The sequence below is a fragment of the Miscanthus floridulus genome, chromosome 2, assembly GCF_019320115.1.
Source record: "Miscanthus floridulus cultivar M001 chromosome 2, ASM1932011v1, whole genome shotgun sequence".
NCBI classification, from domain to species: Eukaryota; Viridiplantae; Streptophyta; class Magnoliopsida; order Poales; family Poaceae; genus Miscanthus; species Miscanthus floridulus.
This window is the reverse complement of record NC_089581.1, coordinates 22,966,002-22,980,451: the sequence shown is the minus strand read 5'-3', so window position 1 is coordinate 22,980,451 and position 14,450 is coordinate 22,966,002.

The following is a 14,450-nucleotide window of genomic DNA, read 5'->3' as shown; positions in this document are numbered from 1 at the left end:
TAGAGCCAATAACTATCTTGCTTTCACTAAGCATATTGAGCAAACGCCTGCCGCACGGTATCTACTCATAAACAAAGCATAAGAAAAGACTTCTTGATTGTCAAGCAAAGATCCGCCGCACGACCATTGAAAACAAATAAGACTACTTGCATCACATTTAAATCCACCGCATGATACTAAACATGATAACAAGGTTGTCGGAACTTACGGAGGTCGACGGATCGATGACTCCTCTCGAAAAACTCGACGACATGACAAAAGGACTCGAAAGTTGGCACGGGGCCAGTTGTATTGATCTGGTTGTGAACCCCTATTACAATGGTCGAGGGTCAATATTTATACCCTAGACAAAACACGAGTCCTAGAAGACTACGATTTACAAAGAAACTTTTAAACAAACTTGGAAACTTATGATTCCTTACCCTAAACTCTCAGAGTCCTTTATTATTACAACTTTCATCTTTTCGATTGGCCTCGCCTGCCATCTTCTGCTTTCTCGAATGGAGTCACCGCCTTCTGGAGTAACCGATCGCACAAGCATTTAGCCGACCGCTTGTTTTGTTTGCCGAATACCCTTCTTCCCGCATGCGGGTCCACCTGTCATCCTCCAGAATCGACCAAAATCCAGTGTTAAGAGAGAATTTAGTCAAAGGTAACCAATCCTCCCATGAACCCTTGGAAGAAATCACACATGCTCTCAACATATCTTCTAAGATCTGATTCATACGCTCAGTTTGACCTACTATCTAGGGGTGATAAGCAGAGCTATGAATCAATGTGGTACCTAAGTACTTGTGCATGTGTTCCCAAAAATGATTAACAAGCTAGGGCCCTCGATCTAATACAATACTCTTAGGTACTCCATGCAATCTTATAATTTGATCAATGTATAACTTTGCATATTGATGAGGTTGACACTTGACATTGATAGGAATAAAATGTGCAGACTTGGTGAGACGGTCAACAATTACCCATATAGAATCATGACCCTTTTGAGTGGTTGGAAGTCTGACAACAAAATCCATACTAATGTCCTCCCATTTCCAACTTGGAATAGACAATGACTGAAGTAACCCTGCTGGTTTCATATGAATGACCTTAACTCAGCAACAATTATCACATCAAGCAATGTATGCCACAATTTCTTTCTTCATTTTTGTCCACCAAAATTGAGTTTTCAAGTCTTGGTATATCTTGCTGCTACCCAGGTGAATGGATAGCTTGGAAGAATGAGCTTTTTCTAGAATTTGGTTTCTCAACTCCCTATCCTTCGGCACTACAAGTCGATCTTTAAACCATAGAACACCATTCTCATCCAATCAAAAATACTTACTTTCTTCTTCTTTCATCTATCTTTTGATATGGAATATACCCACATCAGTCCATTGGAGCTCAATGATTTTTGACTCAAGAGAGCAACTAACAGTGATATTGTGTAAGACTGCCAGATGCAATAAGTTAAAACCATCTTCCAACAAAGGATTACACTGATACTTCTGACTTAAGGCGTCTGCAACCACATTGGCTTTTCTCGGATGATAATGTACTTCTAGGTTGTAATCCTTGATCAGTTCCAACCATATGCGCTGTAACATCCTGGTGTTACGAGCTCGTTTAGCACCATGATTTAGGCCTAACTCAAATTTTCAAAATGAGTTTCTCAGAATTTTTAATCTAAACGTACTTGAGGTGATAAGCGAATCCTGTGTGACTTAGTTTCGTGGATTAAATAAATGCTCAAGTTAATTTACGCAATGCATAGAAATATTTTAGGAGTGACCGATAATGATTCTAGCAAGTAAATGGCAAAACACACGCACGCCATGCTACGTACTGTGTTGGACACATTTTGCATTGCTCCATTCGTCGTCTTGCAGCTGTTGTGATTGACGTGTCGTCCGCCATACAAAAGTGCAGTGGCTCACGTGAAGTTTTCAGTGCATGCATGGAATGCTTACCACTCATCAGGCTTAGTTGTACGGACATCCAACCTTTAGCTACTGCAATGCCTAGTCTCTGTCTAGGCACATGATCGAGTTGAACCGTGTTATGAGGCTGGTGGTGAACCGCATGACTCCTCGTGCTTGCCTTGTACTATCATTGTCCGCTCTAGTCCTTCCGGTCATGGCTGCAAGTGCTGCTGCCCCTTGCCTCTGCTGTCTCCATGGCTGGCGAGCAAAGCTCCAACTCACAAATTCCCACGTCTCTACCTTAGCCTACCTTGCTTGTCCCTAATCTGATCTTGCTTTTCTTCTGCCGCTGCTTGTCCTTGCTCCATTGTTTTCTCTACCGGACAAGCCAGCCGGTCACCTTCATGCTGCCTCCTACCCCTGCTTCTTGAGGAAGCCAACGCCATAGCTCTACTCTCCCTCCCTAGCTAACCCTCACTCTGTTGCCTCACGTCGGAGCCCCCGCCACCGGTCCAGGCGCACCACGCGCGTGCATTTTGGTTGCTAAGATAATACTTGAATGTTTCATACCTGTTTAGTGGAAAGGATGGGTAGCTTAGCATCTTAGTCATTAGAGTTAGCTTAGCAGCTTGTTAGATGTATTGTTATTTTAAGAGCTGCTATTGCAAAAATACTAAGTGCTGCATCATCATTGCATGCATGTAGAGAACACGTTGGTGGAGTTCGTGACCACTGGTGAGCAGGAATATGAGGAGGTGATTGAGGAGTACGAGGAGGAGGTCTTCATATAGGAGGAAGCCTTGGAGCCACCGATGACTGACATAGCTAACCACCCACCTTCCCAAGGCAAGCCCCGATGCATAACCCTTATTTTGAATAAGCACTGAATATATATATCTGTGATGTGCATTTATGTTATAGGCATTTTATGGAAACCACCTGCATAAATAGATTTGTCCTATGAGTCCTACTAATATAGGTGTGAGTAGCTGCTATACTAAGGATTTTCGGTAGCGTGAGTAACCTGTCGTTACTCATAATAGGTGATTATTATTATCACTCTTATGATAAAATGGTGAAAGGAAAATGGAGACCGAGTAGAGATATGGTATGGGTATTGGTGGGTATAAGAGGTTGTATCCCATGGCCAACGGGGCATAGCTTGGTTACACTGTTTTCCCTGTCCGTATCGGTTAAGGACCGACCATTGCATTGGGTTCTAGTCAAGTCACAGACTTATTATCCTAAACATGTACTTGTTTTTAAGAGTAGGAAAGGCTTATTACTATCTTGTCATGGGTTCTGGCTCTTTCTGAACCAACTAATTGGAGGTAGGAATGGTGGAGGTCTAAGCACCACACTAAGTCTGGGACTTAGGTGTGGGGGCTTGAAGTCCAAATTTGGACGGGGACCTAGACCTCGTGATAGGAGAGTGGTGGGTTGGTCTTGCTTGTGCCTGGGATACAAGCAGGGCATGTGTTTTGGAGTACCTAGCTGAGCACATTGATTCACGAATCGTCATTTAATCCGGTACGACTTATCTATAATCTAGCATCGTAGTAAGAACTGAAAGATGAAAGATGGTGAAATGAATCTGTTTGCTCATCTCTTGCTTGAAAGTAGAATAGGTGCTTATATAGAATGGTTAGCTAATGAACTAATCATGACTGTTAATAAAACACATACATAAGGATTCACTACTAGTATTGCTTTTTTCAAAAAGGAAACTCAGCAACCCATAAAGCTTATCATATCCTTTGGAGTTAGGAAATTATTCCCACTAGTCGGGTAAGTTTTGTGAGTACATTGTGTGCTTAGGGTTTATTTACCCCTGTTGCAGGTGCAGCTTGAAGAGTAGCTGTTGTGTAGAGGATTCTTCTTATGGGCATAGACAGATCCTTGTATTCTACTGTTAGATGTTTATTGTAATTCTGCTATTTAAATTCTATACTCTAAACTTGGTACTGTAATAATATATTTCTAAGAACTCTTGTTGTATGAAGTGGACTAAGTATTGTAAACTTGTTCTCATTATTGGATCCTAGCAAAAAAACGTGGATTATTCAAGTTCTCCCTTGGGGTGTGCTCGACGGAACTGATGTATACAAGACCCGATCTTCCAAAAGGTATGATAGCGTCGATTGGTGGAAACTCAACATTTATGATCTAGGCTTCAAACCAAAACTGATTCAGACCCCCGCAACCATTCAACCACGTGAACGTGATTGACCTCGCCGAAAAGGCTATCCTACAAGCGAATTAAAAACACAAGCAAGAACAGGATGAACGTAATCTGAAATTGCAAATAGATATGAGGCTTATAAAAACAAGGAGTTCAAGTCTTTATTCAAAAGGACTAACCACCATAGGTGAATAAGATCAAGAACTAGAGCCCTGATTCACAGCAAGCGACCTTGGTGGCACAGTTGCAGCAAAATAATGTCTGTTTCATGAGGAAATCAAGAACCAAATAAAATCCAAATCCTAAGGAGAGCGACGACTGCTAATTATAGAGTCTTGGGTGTCACCCCCCTGGACGCACCCCCTAATGGGCCCAAACACAATACACGGTCCAACGGACCAAAAGATGGTGTTGTAGCACCCTAGCAGATTCTGGACGCTGACTTGTTTCGATGATTTTCATTAATTCCAAAGGGCTTTTGATATGAGACCACTTGCATTGGCTTCCTTATCTAATTAGCTTTCCATCCATATGTAGATCGTTGAAAACAGATCCCATATGCACCCGTGTGACCAATTTTATGATAGACTAGTCCTAGAACCTGAGAGGGGCTCGAACTTGATTTGGGCATCCACCTCGATGACTCGAACCGGATGAGCTTTGGGCCTCCTTCTTGGTTAGGACAACCTCGCTGATCTCCTTGGCCTCTATCTCCAAGCATGGTCGTATGTATAGAGCTTATGTCCTTATCAGGAACCGTCTGATGTAGTTAGCTTTTAGGGTGCTTAGTGTTTGGTAGAAGACGAGCACCTCCGGAAGCGTGCTATTTTGGGCAGTTCTGCCACACCACCACCCATAGGGTGGTGCCACCATCGGCGTGTCTAGTGCTCTTGCTGAAAAGGGATCTTTGCTCCAATAGCTATATTTGGCTTGGGGCTATAAATAGAGGTAGAGCTCAGGCATTTGACTGGCTGGGCACCCTTGAGCCTTGGTGGCTTGTGTAGGTGTGCTTGGGAGCCCTCTAACTCACTTGTGCTTAATAGTGATTATTCGATCGAGTGAGTGAGCAATTCTAGTGTGATTGCATTGTGAGGTTGCATCGAGTGACACTATGTGATCGAGTTGCAAGCTAGTGGTGCTTGTTACTCTTGGAGGTTGCCACCTCGTAAATAGCTTAGTGGCTTGTGACTCCGTTGAAACATGCGAGAAGATTGTGCGGTGCTCCAGAGGAGGATTTGTGAGGGGGATTGTACTCAACCCATGAGGGTCGCGAAGAACAACTCTAGTTGAGCATGTCATTGAGCTACTCTCACTTTCGTGGTAGGTTCTTGTGGTGTCCGACGTGCGGGCTTGGCGGGTGATACCAATTAGCCGCCGAACCACCAAGTGAGCGGTCAACACAATGGGGACGTAGCTTGGTGGCAACCAAAGTGAACCTCAGGAAAAAATCACCGTATCAACATTGTCTTCATCATCTTCTTGGTGGTTTGCATTCCGCGCAACACAAGCTTGTATTACTTTATTTATATTGTGCTTGTGTAGTTGCTCTTGTGACTAGTTTAGCTTTAGTAGCTTACTAGTTACCTTCTTACTTGTGTAGCATAGAAGTAGTTCTCTTGTGTGGCTAATTTAGTTTTATAACCTTGTTAGTCATATTGCTTAGTTTATATAACTAAGTAATTTGCGCTCTCTAATTAGACATTAGTTGTCTTGTTATTGAGCATTGCTAGTGAGCTTAGAAGCTTTGTGCTTTTGCTTACTAGTTGTGTAGGAGCTCCTCTATGCTTGAAGTACTAGTGGCATAGATTTATATGATTTAGCTCCTAAAATTGGTTAGGTGAGCTCTAGCTAGCCCGACACCTTAGTTGCTTGTTTAGGATCTTTTTAAGATGTTTGATAACTTAGATAGAAGGGTGTAGTCTTGGCTAGACTGATAGTTTTAATTCCACATATGTTATGGTTAGCAGACGTGATTGTTTATATAAAGGATCCGCCATCTCGACCCTACAGTAGTTGGCGTCTAGCTCGCGCCACCAGGCATTTTTGCTTAGTTTTGGGCTTCTTGGTACCAAATGGCAAAAGTTTAAGAGTGCAAGATTTGCTCTTTTTTGCCCATACTGTTTAGATCCATTTTGCAAAAAGATGAGCTAAAAGTGCTGGCCAAAACTTTTGGCTAAGAAAATAAACAGGGGCTAAATAAAATGAATGATTAAACTTTAGTCACCCCTGTTTAGTTCTAGTGACTAAAAGTGACTAAAAACTATTAAAGCAGTTCAACAAAGACCAGACTATCCTAAATGAATGTCTAAATCAGGGTGGGATACCAGCAATAACAAGGGGTAGCCCTTGTCCACTGGGCACTTTAGCCCATTTTTAGCTACTCTTGGGTGACTAATGTGACTAAACTACTTTAGTCCCTTTTTAGTTAATTTGTTTGATAGTTTAGTAGCTAATGTGACTAAAATTTAGTAGCTAAACTTTAGCAGGGGAACAAACAGGCCCTAAATGAATCTCCTACAACTAAAAAGAACAAAGCGTGGACATCTTTTAGTGCGACATTTATTTTGATTCGTCCGTCTGCCCACCCCGTGCGATACCCCACGTGATAGGAAAAGAAATTGCTATCCCTGTGATCCCCGCCTGCTTTGAAGGAAACAATCATGCATTGAATGAAACAATAATAATGCATGGAAGGAAACAATAATCATGCATCGAAGGAAACAATAATCATGTATGGAAGGAAACAATCATGCATGGAAGGAAACAATAATTATTTGCTCTTTTTTCAAATAGTGGTCTCCATTTCGGAGCCCTTCATATAGTTTAATAATAGCTGAGGAGCTAGGCTTGCGAGAACTTACTCTTAATTGGGTTACGAGCTAGGGATGTAGCACTTCAATGGGTGTCTTGGTTGAGTTCTATAATTGCTAAAAATTGATGGCGCTGATAAGATTGATAATCCTGTAACTCTGTAGTACCATTCTTTTTTTCAAAAAAAGAAGGGCAAATGCTACTTATGCTCGAATCCATGTTGTTTTTGTTGCTTTGATTTGATGCCCACAGCCCACAACCCACATGTTAACTTTCAGATGTGTTTGTAAAGAACCAAAAGGAGTTGGCCTAATGCCAATTTTTCTTGTCGTCTTTTTCATTCTTTATATTTATACTAGATAGCGTGTCCGTGCGTTGCTATGGGATAACCAACAATTTATACTAAAAACACACGGATTGCACGATAAGATAATAATACTATAAAAATTAAATATCAACATTAAAGTGACATTTAATCCAAAAAGCAGAGTTTATGAATTTAACACAGTCACGGAGTGCGCGGTGTCGCAGGCTCACAAACTCTACTTTATAGACATTTCCGTAATACGGTTAAGATAATATTTTATATTGGCAGAAAGAAATCTCTGATATCTATTTCTTTCATTGTAATCCATATATCTGGACAATGTTTGAGGTGAGGGCACGGTTACAGTTTTTAGTAGCTTTGTGATATTATCCGAAGCTATGAGATGATTGATGTCTTGCAATGATTCTTTCATTAATTTAGTTTTCTATCTATGTTTAATTGTTTATTTAGTCTATTTTATAGGCACACCGGTAGATAATGGATGACAAAATTCAAGCATCTATAATTTATCTCTTTGACTTTGAGCATGAGTTTTGTTTTTATTTTTTAATTAATATACTGTCCTTTTGTTTTTACCGTAGCGTTAGCATGTGCATGCATAAAAAACGAAGATGTCTTTATACTGCAGAAATCTTTCAAGAAGATCATCCATAGATTATTCTTGTATTGAATATTATATATATACAATCACCTAAATATTCTAATTAAACTACAAAATTTTGAATTAGGATACGAGGTAAGACATGCAAACTAATATTTCAAAACTACCTGTAGAGTCTATAGAACTTAATAAATAAATTCTTCTGTAGGTAATGCAAATTTTCTTTAATCTTTCATTTGGCGTAGTTAGTGTTATCATAGTACCCGCTTGTATTCATAGAAAATAAATTGTGGGCAAAACGTTGACACTTTTTTGTGCGACATTCTAACATGGGTCTACTGTTCTGCCAATATCCTTGAGGCAGATCATATAAAGAATGAGAGTCCCTCTACGAGATTGCTCACAAGAGACTTAAACTTATATCTGATCATGGTAATATTGATTTGTTTTGCATCAAAAGCATCGAAAATGATAAATGTGGACATAGGTTTAGTATGCATAGTGGAGAAAAACTCAACCTTGACCTTCTCATCAGCTTTTCTGAGCCTTTGCAGTGTTAACTTGTCTTTACTCACATAGTCAAGAGGTGCACCATAAAATTATGCACCACTAAGAAAAGTGTCACCATTGATTGCCTTGACCTAAAAACTGTGTCGAAATTAAGAATTACAACACCTAATTCAACATCTTGGAACATACACTCAAGTGGATACCTTATTCTATAATATATGTCTGTGTCGAATAGTTCTAAAGCCACACATATTTATACGGTGAGTATAACATACTTTGTTTTAAAATTTTATGATAGATTTTTTAAGACACGCAGTATTATCCATGTGACAGGCACTAATATTTACATATATACTCGAACCTGTGTGTACATGATTATATAGAGATGCAGTGAAACTTATTCATGAATTTATTGACGCATGAAATAAATGAATATAAGAGAATTCTTTCTGCCCATATAAAATATTATCTTAGCCATATCATGAAAAAGTCTATACAGTAGAGTTTGTGAGCCTGCGACGCCGCACTCTCCGTGACTATGTTAATTTTCACGAACTTTGCTTTTTGAATTAAATATCACTTTAACGTCGGTATTTAATTTAACAGCATTGTTATCTTATCATACGATCCATGTGTTTTTAGTACAAAAGATTTAGTTGTCCCGTAACAACGCACGGACACACTACCTAATATGAGAAGAGTTAGAAAAGAGAATATAGAATATAAAATAATATTTTTTTATAAATAAATTAGAGACTAATATTGTATAACTAGGCTCTTGTAACTTAACTAATAGCTAAATGTTTAGCTTTATTATTGGCTCTTTCGATCTCGGCTTACGTTCTGTTCGCTTGGCTGATAAGCCATAACTGAAAATATTGTTGGCTAATTTATTATGAAAGAAAAATATTATTCGTTGACTGAAAAATACGATTTATAAGACCAGCGAACCTGGCGAGAAAGCAAGCGCAACACCATGCCACCATTCGATTCGCCGTATGGCTCTCTCTTCTCTCTAGTAAAAGCAACCAGGTTCTCTCTTCTCCCCCAAAGGAAAATTTTAACACTTTTTTAAACTAATTTGAAATCTAACACTGTTTAAATTTTATTTCCAAAATTAACATTTTTGGTCGTACCTATTTCCCTGGCACAGCAAGAGGCATGACGTGGCGACGACCAGGTCGCTAATTGGTAACGTGGCAGGGTCTGCCGCGCCACCGATCTTGACGCGGCAGTGACGCGCCACAGCCCATGACGCGGCAAGGTGGGGATGATTTGACGCGGCAGTATCACCGAAGATGCCGCCATCATGAATCGACGAGGCACCAGCACCAGCCCTCTGAGCCCTCGCCGAGCTAGCTAGGTTACTTGTACAAGTGCAAGCGTCAGGGTCACCACTAGCGCTCTAGCAGGTTCATTCGTCGCATAGCAGCTTGTTGTGTGTGTAAATTTACACAACCGCTCACCAAGCAGTGTACTATGGGGCTGTTTGGTTCCCGCAGTAACTCTTAAAATTCATGTCACATCGAATATTTGGACACATGCATGGAGTATTAAATATAGACTAATTATAAAACTAATTGCATAACTTGTGACTAATTTGCGAGACGAATCTTTTAAGCCTAATTAGTCCATGATTTAACAACGTGGTACTACAGTAAACATGTGCTAATGATATATTAATTAGACTTAAAAAATTCATCTCGCAAATTAGCCTCCATCTATGTAATTAGTTTTATAATTAATCTATATTTAATGCTCCTTATTAATATCTAAATATTCGATGTAACATAAATTTTAAGAGCGTCTAAAAAACCAAACAACCTCTATATGGCTTTGGTTTTCCAAGGAGCATCCGATTTGAATCGGATAAAACCTGCACACCGCAGCGGAAGGCAGCAACGTGGTGGAGTACAGTAACATCTCTCCTCTCACCACTCACCAAGCAGCAGCATCTCTGCTCTCTCATATTTCTCTCACCTCTCTCTCTCCCCTCGCGTCACTTAACAGTGGATTTTCCCAGACTTTCAAAATGCAATATCTCACAAACCAAAAGTCTGTTTTATATATTGTTTAAAGATTATTGCTGGAAATAATGTGCCAAACAAAATTAGATCCAACACGGATACGTTTTAACAAAGTTTTCAAATGTGGGGCCCATGTGCAACTTTTTTTAGTGTAAAAATATAGTCAATATGGCCATGTTTGCTTCTCTTATAATCTGTGCTTTTCAACTTATTTTTTCAGCCGAAACAATATTTTTTTTTCTCACAACAAATCAACCGGAACAATGTTTTGGTTTGTTTTTTCAGCGAAGCGAACGGGACCTATGTGTTTTGTTTTATAAATTTAATTGCAAGGGATATTATAGTACACACAGATCACAAAAATGATAAACTACTTAGAAGATATGGCCATTCAAATTTTCATAAATTACAAATGTTGAAGTAGTGTAGCTCCCTATGGTTGCAGGTGCAGTTGATGACAACCAGATGGAGGCCTAGATGTGCCATGTTTCCAAACCGTGCTTTTTGCAGGTCGTCACGTGCACTTTTTTTTGTGTGGTGAGGTTGCATACTTAAACCTTGGGTTGGGAAACACAATAGCTTAAGTGCATCTAATCCTACATGGATGAAAACTTTTCTGTGAGGCAGTCAATACTGTATGCCTCAATTGCGCTTGCCCTGATGGATCAGTAGATCATAGTGCTTGAGTGCTTGGAGTACACAAGTGACTGAGGGGGTGTACACACGCAAAGAAGAGATTGAGGGGCTCTCCAGCAGGCTTGTCGTAGTAGCCCAACCCGGCAAACCCGACCAAGCCCGAAAATACCAAACCCAACGGCCCGTGTATCTTTTTTGAACTTTGGACTGGGTCGGGCTGAGTTGAAAAAAGGGGAGTTATTTTTGGCCTAGAAAAATCCATTCAACGACCATCCTATGGGTAAAGTTGGTTAGGCTCAGACTGCCCACACATTTTCTATAGTAAAAAAACTATACTATAGTGAATGGGCCTATGGTCTAGTGGTTGGATAGTCTAGTGGGATGCTACCCACCAGAGTTTTAACCTAGGTGTTCGTACATTTTTTTAAATTTTTTCTAAAAAAATTAGGGTACGCGCACGCGTGAGAACACAATGTCCGACCAGCACTGATTGAGAGTTATGCACGCACCTGCACTCACTGGTGAAAGGTCCTAATATGACTAGAGGGGGGGTGAATAGCCTATTTAAAAATTTACAAATCGACTAGAGCAATTTGATTAGTATGACAAATAGCGAAATGCAAACTTGCTCTAGCTCTATGAGGGTTGCAAGCCACCTATCCAACAATTCTAGTTGTAATGATTACTAGGCACACAACTTGCAAAGTTACTACTCACTAAGAGCTCTCAAACTTGCTACTCTAAAGAGCTCCACAAGAGAAACTTAAAACAACAAAGCAAGCTCTCAATTCTAATTACACTAAAGAGCTTGTCACAACTAGTTTGCAAGAATATAAATGAGTGAGTAGGGTGATTATACCGCTGTATAGAGGAATAAACCAATCACAAGATGAAGATTACGCAAATCACCGGGAGAATGCAAATGACAAGAGGCAACCGATTTTCTCCCGAGGTTCACGTGCTTGCCAACACGCTACGTCCCCGTTGTGTCGACCAACACTTGGTGGTTCGGTGGCTAAGAGGTGTTTCACAAACCTCGTCCACATAATTGGACACCGCAAGAACCTACTCACAAGTGAGGCAACTCAATGACACAAGCAATTCACTAGAGTTACCTTTCGGTACTCCGTCAGGGAAGGTACAACTCCCCTCACAATCACCGAAGGCGACCACGAACAATCACTAACTCGTGCCGATCCTCCACCGCTGCACCAAGCCGTCTAGGTGGTGGCAACCACCAAGAGTAACAAGCGAAATCCGCAGCGCAACACGAATACCAAGTGCCTCTAGATGCAATCACTTAAGCAATGCACTTGGATTCTCTCCCAATCTCACAAAGATGATGGATCAATGATGCAGATGAGTGGAAGTGCTTTGGCTAAGCTCACAAGTTTGCTATCTCAATAAAAATGTGCAAGGATAGTGAGCTCGAACCAATCATAGGGCTTAAATAGAAGCCCCCACGAAATACAGTCGTTGTACCCCTTCACTGGGCACTGATCGGGGTGACCGGACGCTCCGATCCTACTGACTAGACGCAGGGCTCAGCGTCCGGTCGCCCGATGGTGGCCACGTGTCATCCTGTGTTTAACAGGAGTCGTCTGATCTCAACGGTTGATAGTTGACCGGATGCTTCAGCACAGTTGACCAGATGCTAAACCTCTAGCGTCCGGACGTTTACAGTAAGGTTCCAAAACCAGTTTTCTTCGACCGGACTCGTTCGGTGGTACTTGACCGGATACATCCAGCGTCCGGTCAGTCACCCTGATCACTGTGCAGCTATGTCACTTCTGATCGGACACATGCTTCCATCGTCCGGTTAGTTAGAGGCCCAGCGTCCGGTCACATGACCGACGCCAGGTCATTACTGCCACGCTTGACCGGACACGCCGGTCCCCCTGAGACCAGCGTCCGGTCAGTTGTAAAACAGCAAGACTGACTCGCTATCATCTCTATCTCCTTTACCTTTGCTCGAATGTACCAACCACCAAGTGTATCACCTTATGCACATGCATTAACATATTTTCACAAATATTTTCAAGAGTGTTAGCACTTCACTAGATCCTAAATGCATATGCAATGAATTAGAATATCTAGTGGCACTTTGATAACCGTATTTCGATATGAGTTTCACTCCTCTTAATAGTATAACTATCTATCCTAAATGTTATCACACTCACTAAGTATCTTGATCACTAAAACAAAATAGCTCCTATATTTTATACCTTTGCCTTGAGCCTTTTGTTTTTCTCTTTCTTCTTTTTCAAATTCAAGCCTTTGATCATAACCATGCCATCACCATTGTCATGATCTTCGTCATTACTTCATCACTTGGAATAGTGCTACCTATCTCATGATCACTTTGATAAACTAGGTTAACACTTAGGGTTTCATCAATTAACCAAAACTAAACTAAAGCTTTCAACTGGCTTTCAAGCCTGCATGATGATGATCCCGTTGGCCCCGTTCGATTATCACCGGGTGGTAATAAATCTCATGGCTCAGATCAAATTGGCCCCGGCTGGCTGGCCGGCGATCCCAATCCGAGCGATTGATTGAAGCTTCACGATCACGTAGAGTCATAGACTAAGGTGGTGTTTGGATCCGATGACTAAAATTTAGGAGGTATGTCGGAAGGATGTTGTATAGGGTGTTCGGATACTAATAAAAAAAATAAATTACATAATCCGTCAGTACTCCATGAAATGAATCTTTTAAGCCTAATTAACCCGTCAGTAGCATAAGTTTACTGTAGCACCACATTATCAAATCATAGACTAATTAGGCTTAAAAGATTTGTCTCGCAAATTAGTCGTAAACTATGCAATTAGTTTCGTAATTAGTCTATATTTAATACTTCATGTATGCGTCCAAATATTCGATGGGACATCGACTAAAATTTAAGAGAGGCAACCAAACACCACCTAATAAAAGCAGCTAGCTGCCTCACCCAGTGGGCTAGCTACGCTACACAACGCTCCAGCTCGCCGTCCGGCACGGGCCCTCCCTAGACTTGACCCGTCGTCACGTCGCCCGACCGCCACATGTGCGTACACGACACACACACACACACAACAAACTGCTATGCGACAGATGAACCTACTAGAGTTCTAGTGGTGACCCTGACGCTTGCACTTGCACAAGTAACCTAGCTAGCTAGGCCGGGGCCAGGGGGGCTGGTGCTGGTGCCTCATCGTTTCATGATGGCGGCATCTTCGGTGATACTGTCGCGTCAAATCAACTCCTCCTTACCGTGCCATGCGCCGTGGCGCGTCACTGTCGCGCCAAGATCGGTGGCGCGGCAGACCATGCCATGTCACCGGTCAGCAACCCGGTCGTCGCCATGCCATACCTCTTGTCGCGCGCACTATGCATGGCACGACACAGGCGTTTCACCGCGCCAGGGAAATAGGCGCGGCCAAAAGTGTTAGTTTTGGAAATAAAA